General features: G+C 43.9%; 1 protein-coding gene across 11 annotated transcripts in view; it reads left to right on the top strand.

Annotated features, from left to right (window-relative positions):
- The first annotated feature begins 2,102 nt into the window (after positions 1 to 2,102).
- Positions 2,103 to 12,093, top strand: part of FOXP2 (forkhead box P2) — a 516,090-nt gene continuing 506,099 nt past the window's right edge. For 4 of the 11 annotated variants that reach the window (XM_046670379.1, XM_046670381.1, XM_046670380.1 and 1 more), the window contains exon 1: positions 2,109 to 2,562. The gene's annotated coding sequence lies outside the window, so the exon portion shown is untranslated. Of the gene's footprint in view, positions 2,563 to 3,088; positions 3,286 to 3,436; positions 3,788 to 12,093 lie in introns of those variants that run through there. The other 7 variants (XM_046670389.1, XM_046670390.1, XM_046670378.1 and 4 more) reach the window with 4 other exon arrangements.

Genomic DNA, 12,093 nt, shown 5'->3' on the forward strand with positions numbered 1-12,093 from the left:
AAAAGGGAGAACGTGTAGACCTTCCGACTGTTCTGTTACCTTTATTAACAAACCTTGTGGAAAGGTATATCGTGGGCTCTCCAAGGATTTCGACGCCGTTTGTTCTTCTCCTTTTCAAAATAGTTTCAGGTTACTTCAGAGAATCCGCTTTTTATTTAGGTTTGCCAGTGAAGCATAAACGCAAATTACTTAACATAAAATTATCCCCACCTTTCAGAAGGGCGCGGTGGGGTCATTTGGGTCTGGCGTCCTCTAATTTTAAGGACTGCTCCCTCCTCCTCTCCCCGCTCCCATTTGTTTAAAAAAACGGATTATTTGTCCACTATTCAGCGTGCATTTCGAAAAAGAGAATTTAAAAGAGGACGCAATCCATAAGCAGAGCACTTAAGGACTGCCTGGAGTTTAAAAGCTCAGAGAAAGCACCGCAATTCAGAGCCCAGCTCGACCTCTTCCTCGTCTTCCTGGCAGGCAGGGGCCGTCTTCCCAGGTCCGGCCCCGTGGCTTATTGACTTAATTGGTTTCCCTAGAAAACCTGACGGTGTGTTTACAGATGTGGGTGCCAGGGCTGCTTCCTCCCCCGGAGAACCGCGGGTTCTGCAGGGAGAGTTGGTGCCAAGTGAGTGTGTGAGCTCGCGCCTGCCCTTTAGAGAAAGGGCGCGCTGCTCTTTGAGGAAAAGAAAGGCTCAAAGGCAGAAGTTAGTGCAGCGCGCCCATCTCCCAGTCACCCCCACCGCCCCGGTGCCACTGGAGATGTTAAAGTTGGCCGAGAAGCAGTCAGGGGCTGGCCTCTGTTCTCAACGGCCTCTCGGCGGCAGCTCTTTGGAGGAAAGTTTCAGCGCCTTCGGAACGCCACGCTCCGCCACTGATCTGCGAACCGTGCGGCGGCGCGCGGGAACGCGGCCGGCAGAGGGTCGCTGGCCAGCGGGCCGGGAAGACGCGAGACGGCGGGAGGCACCGCTCGCCACGAGCGGGTGTGGGGAAGGGCTACCGAGCAACCCGTCGCTCGGGTCACGCGTCCCATCCGTGCCCGTCTCGTCCTCCCTCTGCCTTTCCCTCGTCATCCCCTCGATCCCGCGTGGGCCCGCTGGCCAGGTGACACCCCACCGACAGCAGAGGGGACCCAGATGCGGGAGGCTGGGCCCGCGCATCCCCCGGGCTGGCGCCTCGGCTTTGAAGTGCGCGCAGAGCAGGCTCTGTCAGTTTCTTCTTTCATTCCATTCCGGTTACTTTTGCTCCCCTCAGTCATTGATAGGGCCCATCACGAAAGCCTCAGAGCCTACGAGTCCCGGCTCGGCGGCCCCTTCCTTCCAAGCTCTGCAGCCCGGCCCCAGGCCGGTCACCCGGGCTGCGCGACCACGAGGAAGCCCAAGAACTCCCGGGCCCAAGTGAGACAGGAGCCACGACAACAATGAAGAGTGAGAAAGACACTCGGCCTCCCTCCACCCCAGGCCGCAGAGGTGCACACGGTGAAAAGAAAGGCCAATCAGCGTTTTAACGCACGCTTGGGTCTCCCTCTCTGACTACCATGTACTTTAGCTCCCTGCCACCAAGGGCTTTGCATTCCTTCGAGGCTTTCTGCACTTCACGTGGAATCCCCTGTTTCATTTGCCAGCAGCTCCGTCTGCTGAGAGGACGTACTTTGGGGACTGCCAAGAAGCAGCAGACACAACTCGGCTTTGCCAATACAGCATACGGTTTTGTTCTCTCCTCTCTCCCCACCCCCTCCCTCGGCTCGCCGTCTGGGCCGAGCGGGAGGAGGCGGAGCAGGAGGTGGGGAGAAGGGTGGGGGTGGGGGAAGATCTGGCGCCGAACAAACAAGTTCGCCAGCGAGTTGTTTACATAGCAGGTGGACCTGACGTCAGCCAGGAGGCTCCACTGGAAATCCGAGCAATATTCTGCTCCGCGTTTCCCCCTCCCTTAAAGAAGTTGGGGGACCAGGGGAGATCGCTGGATGGGGGCGACAGGCATCCTAACCGGCTGGTTTCAAACCACTTTGGGCATCAACAACAACAATCAACAATAACAAGGCAAAGTAAAACAAAAACAAACAAGTGGCCCAGCAGTAATTTAGAATCCTCTGAGACGTTCCTTCCCCCACCCCGCCCCTCCGAGGAGAGGCGGCTCCGCGCGCAGTGTGTGTACAGTTTGCATTGCCAACAACACGCGCGCGCGGCCGGGTGCGCGCGCCCGCCAGCGCACACTCACACACATAGACACACACACATACAGACACACACACAGATCCGGGTGGGGGGAGCGGCAGCGCGAGACAGCGCGAGCCTCCGAGAAAGCGCGAGACACGCCGGCGCGTGCAGCTCCGCGGCGGCCGCTGCGCCCCGGCTGGAGCCCCGCGCCACCCGCAGCCCGCCCGCGAGCGCCCGTCCCGGTTATTTATGCGGCGACCGCGGCCGCCGGCTTCGGCTTCCTCCAGCCCCCCCGGGCGCGCCCCCCACTCGCGGCAGCAGCTGCCGGGACTTGCGCGTGGGTGTGTTGTTTGGGGGCTTCTGCCTCGGCGCCGCGGGTGCCACCTCCCGGGACGCTGCCCAGGCGTCCCTCGTCGTGGTAAGTTTCTTCACCCTCACTCTGGCGCGCTGCACCTCCGCACCCCACCCCGTCCCAGCCACCTCCACGCCGGGCCGGGCTGCGACTTTGCTCCGCGCTCCTCCAGTGGCGTCGGCGGCAAAGTTTCTCCCCAGCCGCAGCGCTCGGCGCGCCGGGGCGGGTGTGACATGTGTCAAATTTCGGCTTGGCGTCGGGGTCGCGTTCCTTACCCCGTATCACCACTTGTTGTTCTTTTTCATTTTGCTTTGTGATGGGGGAAGGGGGAGTCCAGAGAGGGGAGATTGCTGTTGGCTCACGGATGATTTTTAGTTTTGAATATGCAAAATCTTGCCTTGTCCAGAGAGACCGCGGCTTGAGGAAGATGTGTGTTGAAATACCAGATGTGTTTGTTTACTCTTTTATTTTTGTTTGTTGTCTCTTCCTCTTCCTCCCTTCCTCCCTCCCCCCCGGGAGGAGACACCACAGTAAAAACATCTGGCGGTTGGAAGCACACACTTTATTGATCCAACTGCTGACCTTTATTTACTCCATTGGGCAAGTGCACGCTCCTCGTCTCTAAGTTAGACACTTGAGCGTACATTTCAGAAGTACTTCTCCGGGAACTGCAGTCGGAGAGGGGACACCCCTGTCTCTCGAGGGAAGAAACTCCTGGCCCCTAGTGACGCTTCGGGATAATCGCGCATCTCCCTGCTGCCCCGGATCACGCTCTTTCCCGCGTCCACGGTTAGCACGACCCGCTTCCCCTGGTCTCCGTCCTGGTCTTACTTTGCTTCCGCTTTGGAAAGGTCTTTCCACTCTGTGCGTGGGTTTGGGGTGAAATCGCGCCTCGCGGTTCTTCGGGGGTGGGGAGGGCATGTGCGAGGGGCGCAGACACCTTTCCGAGAAAGGGAGGGCTTCTCGGTTGGCTTTTACCTGTATATCCGCGGAGGGCAGGCGCGCCGCGTTGACTTTGACCCTGGCGGAGCGCGGGTCCCGACGCCCCGGCGCGTTTGCAGCGGCGCACGTGCGGCGGCGGCGGCGGCGGCGCGGGCCGACCCACGGGGTGGAGGCGCGGCGCCCGCACGTCGCCCGAGCGCCTCTCTCCGCCCCGCAGGCCAGACGGCGCCCGACAGCCCGACCTGGGTGCTGGCCTCCGCGTGGACCCGCGCTGGCCGTGAGTGTTCCCGCCTGTGTAGAGCAGGGAGGAAAAGTTGCCCTACTGTCCTCAGGCTCTCAGATCTCTTAGGTAAGTCTCTTCGGGCGCCTGGCGCGTGGGTGACGCTCCCCAGGACCAACGGGAGGGACAGACACGTGCGAGGCGGCCGCGGCTGAGAGCGGGACCAGTGTGCGTTTTGCGTGGGGACGAGTCAAGAGAGGCCGACTGGACACCGCTGGGGAGGCTTCTCAGGCTCCGGAATCCCCGAGGAACTGAACCCATCTGTGTATTTGTTTATTCAGCTTTTTAACCAACAGATTTAAACCACTTAAAGGACAGCTGCTATCTGTAATGCTCCTATTCTCCCCCCTCCTGTTTTCTCTCACCACATGTTGAAATTCAGTCCAGTCAGTTTCTTGATCTTGAGGATTATTCCTCGAGTACTGTTTGCTCCCAGGTGGGCTGGTATTCGCGACGTGAGGTTTGCGAAGTGGCCTGGGCGAGGGCTCCGAACGGGCGGGCGGGAGAAAGGGTGTGAGAGACCTGTGGGAGTGTGTAAGATGTGTACATATATAGTCATCATGGATTCAGAAGTGCTTAAAGAGCTACCTCCCCAGCGTGCCCGGAGTCCGCTTGGAAGAATAATTAAGTAGTGGCAGGTAAGCAGAGGGGAGAAAGCGACGCCCTGGTGTCAAGTAGCTGAAGTGGACGTTTTCCAACTGGAAGTATTTGGAGAGATTAGCTTTTAGAAAACAAAAGTTTGCCTGGAAGGCACATCTTTGCACACACTGCTAACTCAAACAGTTTGGTTAGGCAGCCGTGGACACGGGAGGGGTGTGTTTAAAGCAAGTCTATGGTAGAGGTCAAAACTGAAGCAAAGATGAGCTTTCAGATGTTTTCGTCTAAAATTGTGTATTGTGGCGTACCTCGGGAAATGTTTTATGTTGTCAAGGGGCCTGTTTATCTTTTCTGTCACTATGAGTTATGGATAAGTATATTCTCAGTGTACTGGAATTTTAAAATGTAGTGTTTGTTTAACACTGCTAAACAATTAATTTACAATTTTCATTTCTTTGTATATACATTAATACAGTGGATATAAAGTTATATACACTGTGATCATTAGGGTCAGAATTTCACTTCAGCTTCAGAGCTTTTAAAACTCATTTTTTCCCTTCCTTCCTTCCTTCTATTTTTATTACTTACCTAGACTCATGTTCAATAGTTGTTCAGTTCAATACTTCCTTAAGAAACCCATTATTTCAATGTTGTCTAAAACAGTCAAAGTAAGTGTTTGTGATTGTTACTAACTTTTCAAGAGGAGACTAGAAACCTGATGATACATCCCTGTAGGTAAGTGAGGGAGGACACTCAATTTGAAAAGATCACCTTGAAGTTCATTTTTAAGTACAAGAATACAAGAATTGTTAAGGGAATAATTTTTAACATTCAATTTAAATATGAGTACCACAATAAAAACGTTTTTAATATATAGATTATTAAAAAGTTAGCCATTACACTACAGTGGATACTAGAATAATCAAAGGCAAGTATATACAAGTAACTGTTAAGAAGTATTTTTAACTGTTTTTCAAAATTCACCAAATTGTATTTTGGGATACAGAGTGATGGAAATTCTAGAATTAAATATTGTTTTCATAGAATTCATTTTCTGGAGTGAAAAGAGACCTTTAATTACATGATGATATGAATAAACTCGTTAATGGTTGTGTCTGAGTAAACTGTCATTGAAGTTTTATTTCTTTGCACTGGTGATAGTACACTGGTTTTGCTTTAAAAAATAAAATAAAATAAACCCTTGTAATATTCTAGAAACCTAAAATAGGGGGAAATTCTTGCATGTGCCTCACCATAAAGAGGAAAAAAAGATGAACATTAAATTCACAGATAACCTGTAATGAGAAGTGATAGTCCTTTTGTACAAGCAAAAATTCAAAAACACAAACCAACTCTCTTTGCGTAGCTATTAGAATTATATTTTATGAAAAGTATATTTAAATATGTAATAATAACTTCATGGTTTGATTGAGACTCATAGGGCATATACCAGTATAATGAACGTAGCCAGACAAGTTTGCCATTTTTATTTCAAGAGAAAATGTGAGGGATACGGAACTTAATTACATAAAAGTGGTATTATTCGTGATATTTTTAAGGATTTATAGCTAGCTCTATCTCATCACCCTTTTCTCTTTCTGTGTTGACAGTCTCATGTTAGACCAGCTATTAGTTATAGTACTGATAGAAAACTGCATGACGGAAGTGGTCATGTATTTTCTGCCTCTCTGAATTAAATCAGAAAAAGGCCATTGACTTGTAAGAAGAGAATGTCCCTAAGAAGTTCTCTTGATGTGATCATTGCTAGACAAAATTGCAAATCACAGTTGAATTCAGAAACAATATCAATTCCATTACAATTACTGAATACTAATTCTTGGCACACTCAAATGGTTTTTTTATTCTTTAACTTTGTGATAGATGGTATTACTCTTGGTGATAAATGAATGGATCCAAAATGTTCTAACCAGTGCCCAGATTGATACTGCCTTTTGATAAAAGAAAACCTATTTCTTAAATGAGGCCCAATGAGATCTTAAGATTTGCATAGATTTTGAAAGTAACCTTATTTGTGTAGCCTTTAATTCATAGAGTTCTAACAAACTTGATCAAATCCATCTCAGAAAGATTGCTGTGTATATTCTTAAGGCTTCTGAAAAAGTAATCGAGGTGCTTGAAACTTTTCTGAAACATATTCCAGTGCTCATGGTCTGCACATATTCTAATGCCTAATTAGAATTTTATATGCCATAATTTACTTTAGTTTTATTCCTTCTTTAGATGACATAAGTATTTTCTTAGGTCCAACTGTTTATCTCTGAATATATTTGGATTCCAGTCTTGTCACTTGCATAGTCTTTATCAGGTAAAATAATTTAGGGCCTTTGGACTTTTTTTCATGAAGCTTAGGTCGTTTTCATTGCTTTCTTATGGACTTGTTCCAAACTTTTAGCTTCCTCAGTTGTTTTTCACAACCTCCAAGTGGACCCCATAACTACTTTTTTTTTTTTTTAATACCTTAACTAAGCAGAGTTAGGAGGGTTGTCTGAAAATACCAGTACCTTTTTTTTTTTTTTTAACCCAGCATTGGTTATGTGAAAATTCATTACTATTGAATTACATAAATACTCATGGAGTAGAATATTCTTTCCGTGTGGGCATTCTTACCTATTAAAATAAATAGGTACTCACTTCCACTTGCTTATTTGCTTCTGCCTTGTCATTACCTCTGATGTACTTTTGTTTAGGCTCCTTTGCTCTGCCCAGTATATTTATCCATCCTGTACCCCCAATTTTCCTGACATAACCAACAACAGGAAAAGAGAGTAACTTTGGTGAAATGTAAAGAAATATTATGACTAAGAGGTTACTGTTAGAATATTGAGATGCTGGAGAGAGATCCTTAGAGAAGAATTAGATTTATTATGTTCCAACACTATTATATTAAAACAAAAAAATAGACCTATATGTATGTGGTGACTTCCTGTCAGTAGTAGTATTCATGGAAGTTGTTTTTTTCCTCTAAATAGACGCTTCAGTAATTTGCTGTTTTCTCAAATGTGGTATTATTAAGTATTGACGTAATTCTTTTTAGGAGCACAGTCTCAATTTTATAATTGGAGTGACTAGGAAATTGTGTTTATTCAGATTTTTTTGCCTAGCAGCGAAATTAACAGAGTATATCTGTGCTCTCAAGTGAGGTATACTGGTATCATCCCCATTTCATTTTTAAAGCAGCATTATATTTCAATAATTTGCAGCTTATAATTGACTTTGAATCCTACTACTTTTTCATTTGGTAATTTTGAACTTTGCTTACTCTCTCTAAACTGACTTGTATCTGTTCATTTATTCAGCTTGCTTTCCTTGAACAATTTGAATTCTAAAATTCCCTTAATTTATATAATTTCATCTGACATTTTATTAAAATGCATTTTCTCCATGAATTATCTACGGGGGCCCAGGTTTAACCTTTTGAATTCCTTGATATTTGAAATAGGTGTTTTTGGATCTGTAGTCTACTGCTTGAATTCAGCTTCCCAATCAGTTGTACAATTCCCTGTTTCTACAATTCATGAAGGATCTCCAGAACATACTTTCCATTGTATTGATAAATATGTCATCCAGAGCTGATGTCTTCATTCCTTTCTGCTGTGGCAAATTATTTTCATTAGCAAGAGTGAATAAAATTTAAATGTTGAAAAAGCACATTGCTGTGAAGCAAATGAATCTCCAGGGGTTTAAAAGCTCTCGACATTTTTAGTTTATTAATGTTCCTCAGTTTCCTTTGATTTCTATCTTGGAAGGCATAAACTGTATTTTGTAGAAGATAATGTTGATTTAAAATTTATTTAAATTTTTGGTGTTTCATTTTAAAGACCTTTCTAACATAAGTTTAAAAGATTTATACCATGAGAATGTCATAGGTATTTTTTTTTAAAACAGGTTAAGGAAATTAACTTTGAATCCCTCAAATGAAGGATGCTACTAGAAAGAATGTAAAGTTTTTCCCGTCTTCGTTTCTTTCTTCTCAACTTTTATGATGGCATTTTCTGTGAAAGTCTTTTGTTTCATTTTAGTTTTGTGTCATTTTGGTACACATACAGAACCAGAGCCATCATTTTGCAACTTTTTCTCAATTTAAAAGAAAAAACAAACTTTCTTAAAGTGTGTTTTAGGGGGTAAAAAAAAAATCAGTGATAGACTTATTTTGGAGAAAGCGTGTATAAAATTTCTCACTGGCAGATAGTGAGGAGAAACTTCTAGTACACTAATCCAAATATCTTAACATCTTAGCATATGTAGACTGTCATAAAATCATCTCATTTATAAAAAAGATCCCCACCCTCCTTAAGAACTATTCCTCACCATTACTTCACCCAAATTTGTGTTCCAGGATTTGGTTGATCTATATCTGTATACCTATAGCTAACTCTTCACTTCCTTTTTGTCTTCACTTTTTATCCCTTGCTCAGTCTGCCTTTAGTTTAGCTGAATGGTACAGACATCTTGTTTTACACATCTAGTTTGCAGCACCACTGCTACCACTCTGATCACATAGGTCATCATCTCCTACCTGAATTGTTGCAGTGGCCACTTATTGAACCCCTCTCCTCCCTCCAGGCACATCAGTTTATTTTCCCACACAGCAGAGTGATCTTTTAAAAATATGTCTGGTTCTGTCACTCTTTTGTATAAACCTTCCAACAGCTTCTTATGTCTCTCAGAATAAAAGATAAAGACCTTAAATAAGTCCGTATTATTTGACCCATGCTACCTAGCTGACATTTCCTAGTGTTTTCCTCTTATTCAGTCAACTCCAGACACACTGGTTTCCTTGATATTCCTCAGAACAGGATAAGATGATTCCCACCTCAGAGTTTCTCTCCCTGTCCTCTCTGTGTGGAAAGCTGTACTCTCAGACATCTTCACTAATTTCAGGTCTCTGCTCAGATGCATCCTTACTAGAGGACCCTTCTCTGATTGTCCTGTGTGAAATAAGTCCTCGTTGATCATGCTCTGTCACCTCTACCATGCGTTATTTTCCCCCACAGTACTGTCATCAGCTGACATTTTAAAAAGTTGTTTATTTATCCTCTGTTCCCCCAGTGAGCATGTATATTCCATGGAACCAGAGATTTCCTTTTGTTCCAGTGCTTAGAACAGTTCCTCGCACTTAGTAGGAGAGCTAAAGCTAAATATTGAGTGAAGGAATGAATGACTTGTTGGAGGCCCAAGCAGTTACTTCTATCTGTCTCATTGCCTTACTTTTTTTGTGTGTAATTGAAATTACTTTTCACCTTACTTTTTCATCTTGCACTTGTTTTATACCATATCATATTTGGGAAAACTATCTGGTAGTATATTGGCCAAGACACAGCTCTCATCTCAGGTGGGTATACATCAGGTTCAATTTTCTGTGTCTGTTTCTTATTCTTTATCTGAGAAACAATATTATATTTAACTTTTGAAAGGTATGAGTGGATGTTTATGCTTTTTGGCAACAAATGCTCCAGAGTTGAGTGCTTCAATATAGTAATGCTTGGCAGAGTTGAGCTGACATAGTTAATCATGTAACTCCTTATATCTTAATATGAATAGCTTAAGTAGAGTACATAGATATTTGTAATGGCTACACTATGAATACAACATGGAGATACCAAGTATTTCTGAGATTATCTGTGGGGAAAGATGGAGGGAGATGGGTTAAGTCAAGGTGTCTTCTGAAAACCTTTAGATTTAAATGGCTTGGCACACACCCCATAAGTTTACAACTTTTCTCTCATTCTTTCAGTATCCATCCTTAAACAGCAGATTGAGGATTTATGATTTGATGGAAAGTCCATCTCTCCAAATTTAAAACCCTACTCTTTAGCTTTTGGACACCTGTAACTAAGGTATGAATTGATACAGCTTTCCATATAACACCACACAAATACACAGGTTATTTTCTCATAAACCTGATGCCTTATAGGTCTCCTTCTCACATCCTATGTCCATATTTAAGATTTGCACTAACTTGCTCAGCAGTTTTATTCTAAATATCTTGAGAATAGGGAAAGGAGCCTTTAATCTTTTCTGTTGCCAGTGAAGGAGGTGGTCTCTCTTCTTTGCCTATTTTTTCTCATTTTTCTCTTTCCCTCTTCCCTCCTTCAGACTGAATTATGATATCTTTCAAAATAATTCTGGTATCTTCTTATACCACCAGTGAATCTGTGGCCTTTGGAAAATTCTGAAGCAAGGCAAAGTGGGATTTTATTACATAAGTACCCCTACTTTTCCCTTTTTAAAACAATTGCTAACTTACACCTTCTGCTCCTCTTCTCTGCTCCTTAGATACCCAGTGCCCCCCGTGGTACTGTCTGGCTATTCCAAGTCCAGTGTACTCTCCTTTCTTTGCTTGGAGTAAGAAATTTTGTATTAAAGGACATGTCTGATAATAACAACATTAGGGTATGAATGAAAACGAATCCTTCTGGAAAGTATAATTATTACCCAGATAGTAAATAGCCAGCTTGCTTTACTCTGCAGAGTTCCGTGTTAAGTGCTAGGAGATATGCTTTCTGGTACTTGGTCTGTCTATAACTATTGTGTGATATTGGGTGGGTCATTTCCTCCAAAATTAAAGAGAGACTAGATTAGTTTTTAGGTTACTTTCAACTGAAACCTTTTATGAAATACGTGGGATCAAATTTACAACTCTGAACATGTTCTCTCCTTACTACCACATAAACATACATATAAAAATGAATGGGAGAAAAAGATCCTTCCTAAAATAAAAACAATTAAAAACAGCAAAAATTACCACAAGTAACTTTGCTTATGAAGCTCAGGGGGCTTAGTTAAAATTTAAGAGTATTTCTTTTCAGTTGTCTTAGCCCACTAGGTGTTTTCACACCACCCCGCTCCTTCTCAGGCAGGAATGGAGCCTCCCCTATTTAACCAGAATGCTGAAACAAGGAGAGGAGAAGGTACAGCGCGTGTGGAATTGCTCATGTTAGGGTTAAGGAAAATAAATAACCACCTGGCATTCTCTTCCCTGAAGCGCATATCATTAACATGCCATAAATATTAATTTCTTCACAATTTTGCCTTGGTCCTGTGCTCATTCATATATTTAGCTGTTGGTGGCACCAATCCAGAAATAAAATGTGGAGTTGCATAAGCTGTTTGATAAACCTTATCTTTTTAAAGTGAGAGCTCCCCTTTTAAGGGACTTTACACACAGACACAGACATTTTTAGAACCCACGAAGACTGTTGGGCTGCTACATGGTCCAGTCTGTGCATTGTGTTACATTAAAAGGACATACAAATTCCACCTCTAGGAGCACTACATATCTTTGCTATAGTTTGGCTTAAAGGGAATAGCACAGGGGTTTTATACAGTGTATCACATAGGAAATTTTGCACTAAATCTTGAGACATCTTTCTTCTTCCCTGGAAACTCCTAAAAAGATTTTAGAGCCTCATCTAGATCATTCCTTCAGTGCCTTTGCTGTCCCATCACCCAATCATGTAACATATACAATCATGCAAAGTATACAAACCCCATGCAGTGTGCCATCCAATGCACAGTGTGGCCTCTTATTCTGGGTGCTTTCCTTATGACAGTCAGTCCACCATGCAGACAGACCACGAGGACAGCAACAAAGGTTTCTTCTCAGAAGGTACGGGATTATAAATTGTGATAGTTTTTAGCAGTGATGTAAGCTAGCAAACATTCGTATTTCAAAACGTTTTACCTTGTTATATGTTTTAAAGAATGTGTTTCCTGTAACTAAAAATAAAATTCATTTGACAGCCTGACTTTGTGTT

This window comes from Equus quagga, chromosome 8 (genome assembly GCF_021613505.1).
Source record: "Equus quagga isolate Etosha38 chromosome 8, UCLA_HA_Equagga_1.0, whole genome shotgun sequence".
Classification (NCBI taxonomy): Eukaryota; Metazoa; Chordata; class Mammalia; order Perissodactyla; family Equidae; genus Equus; species Equus quagga.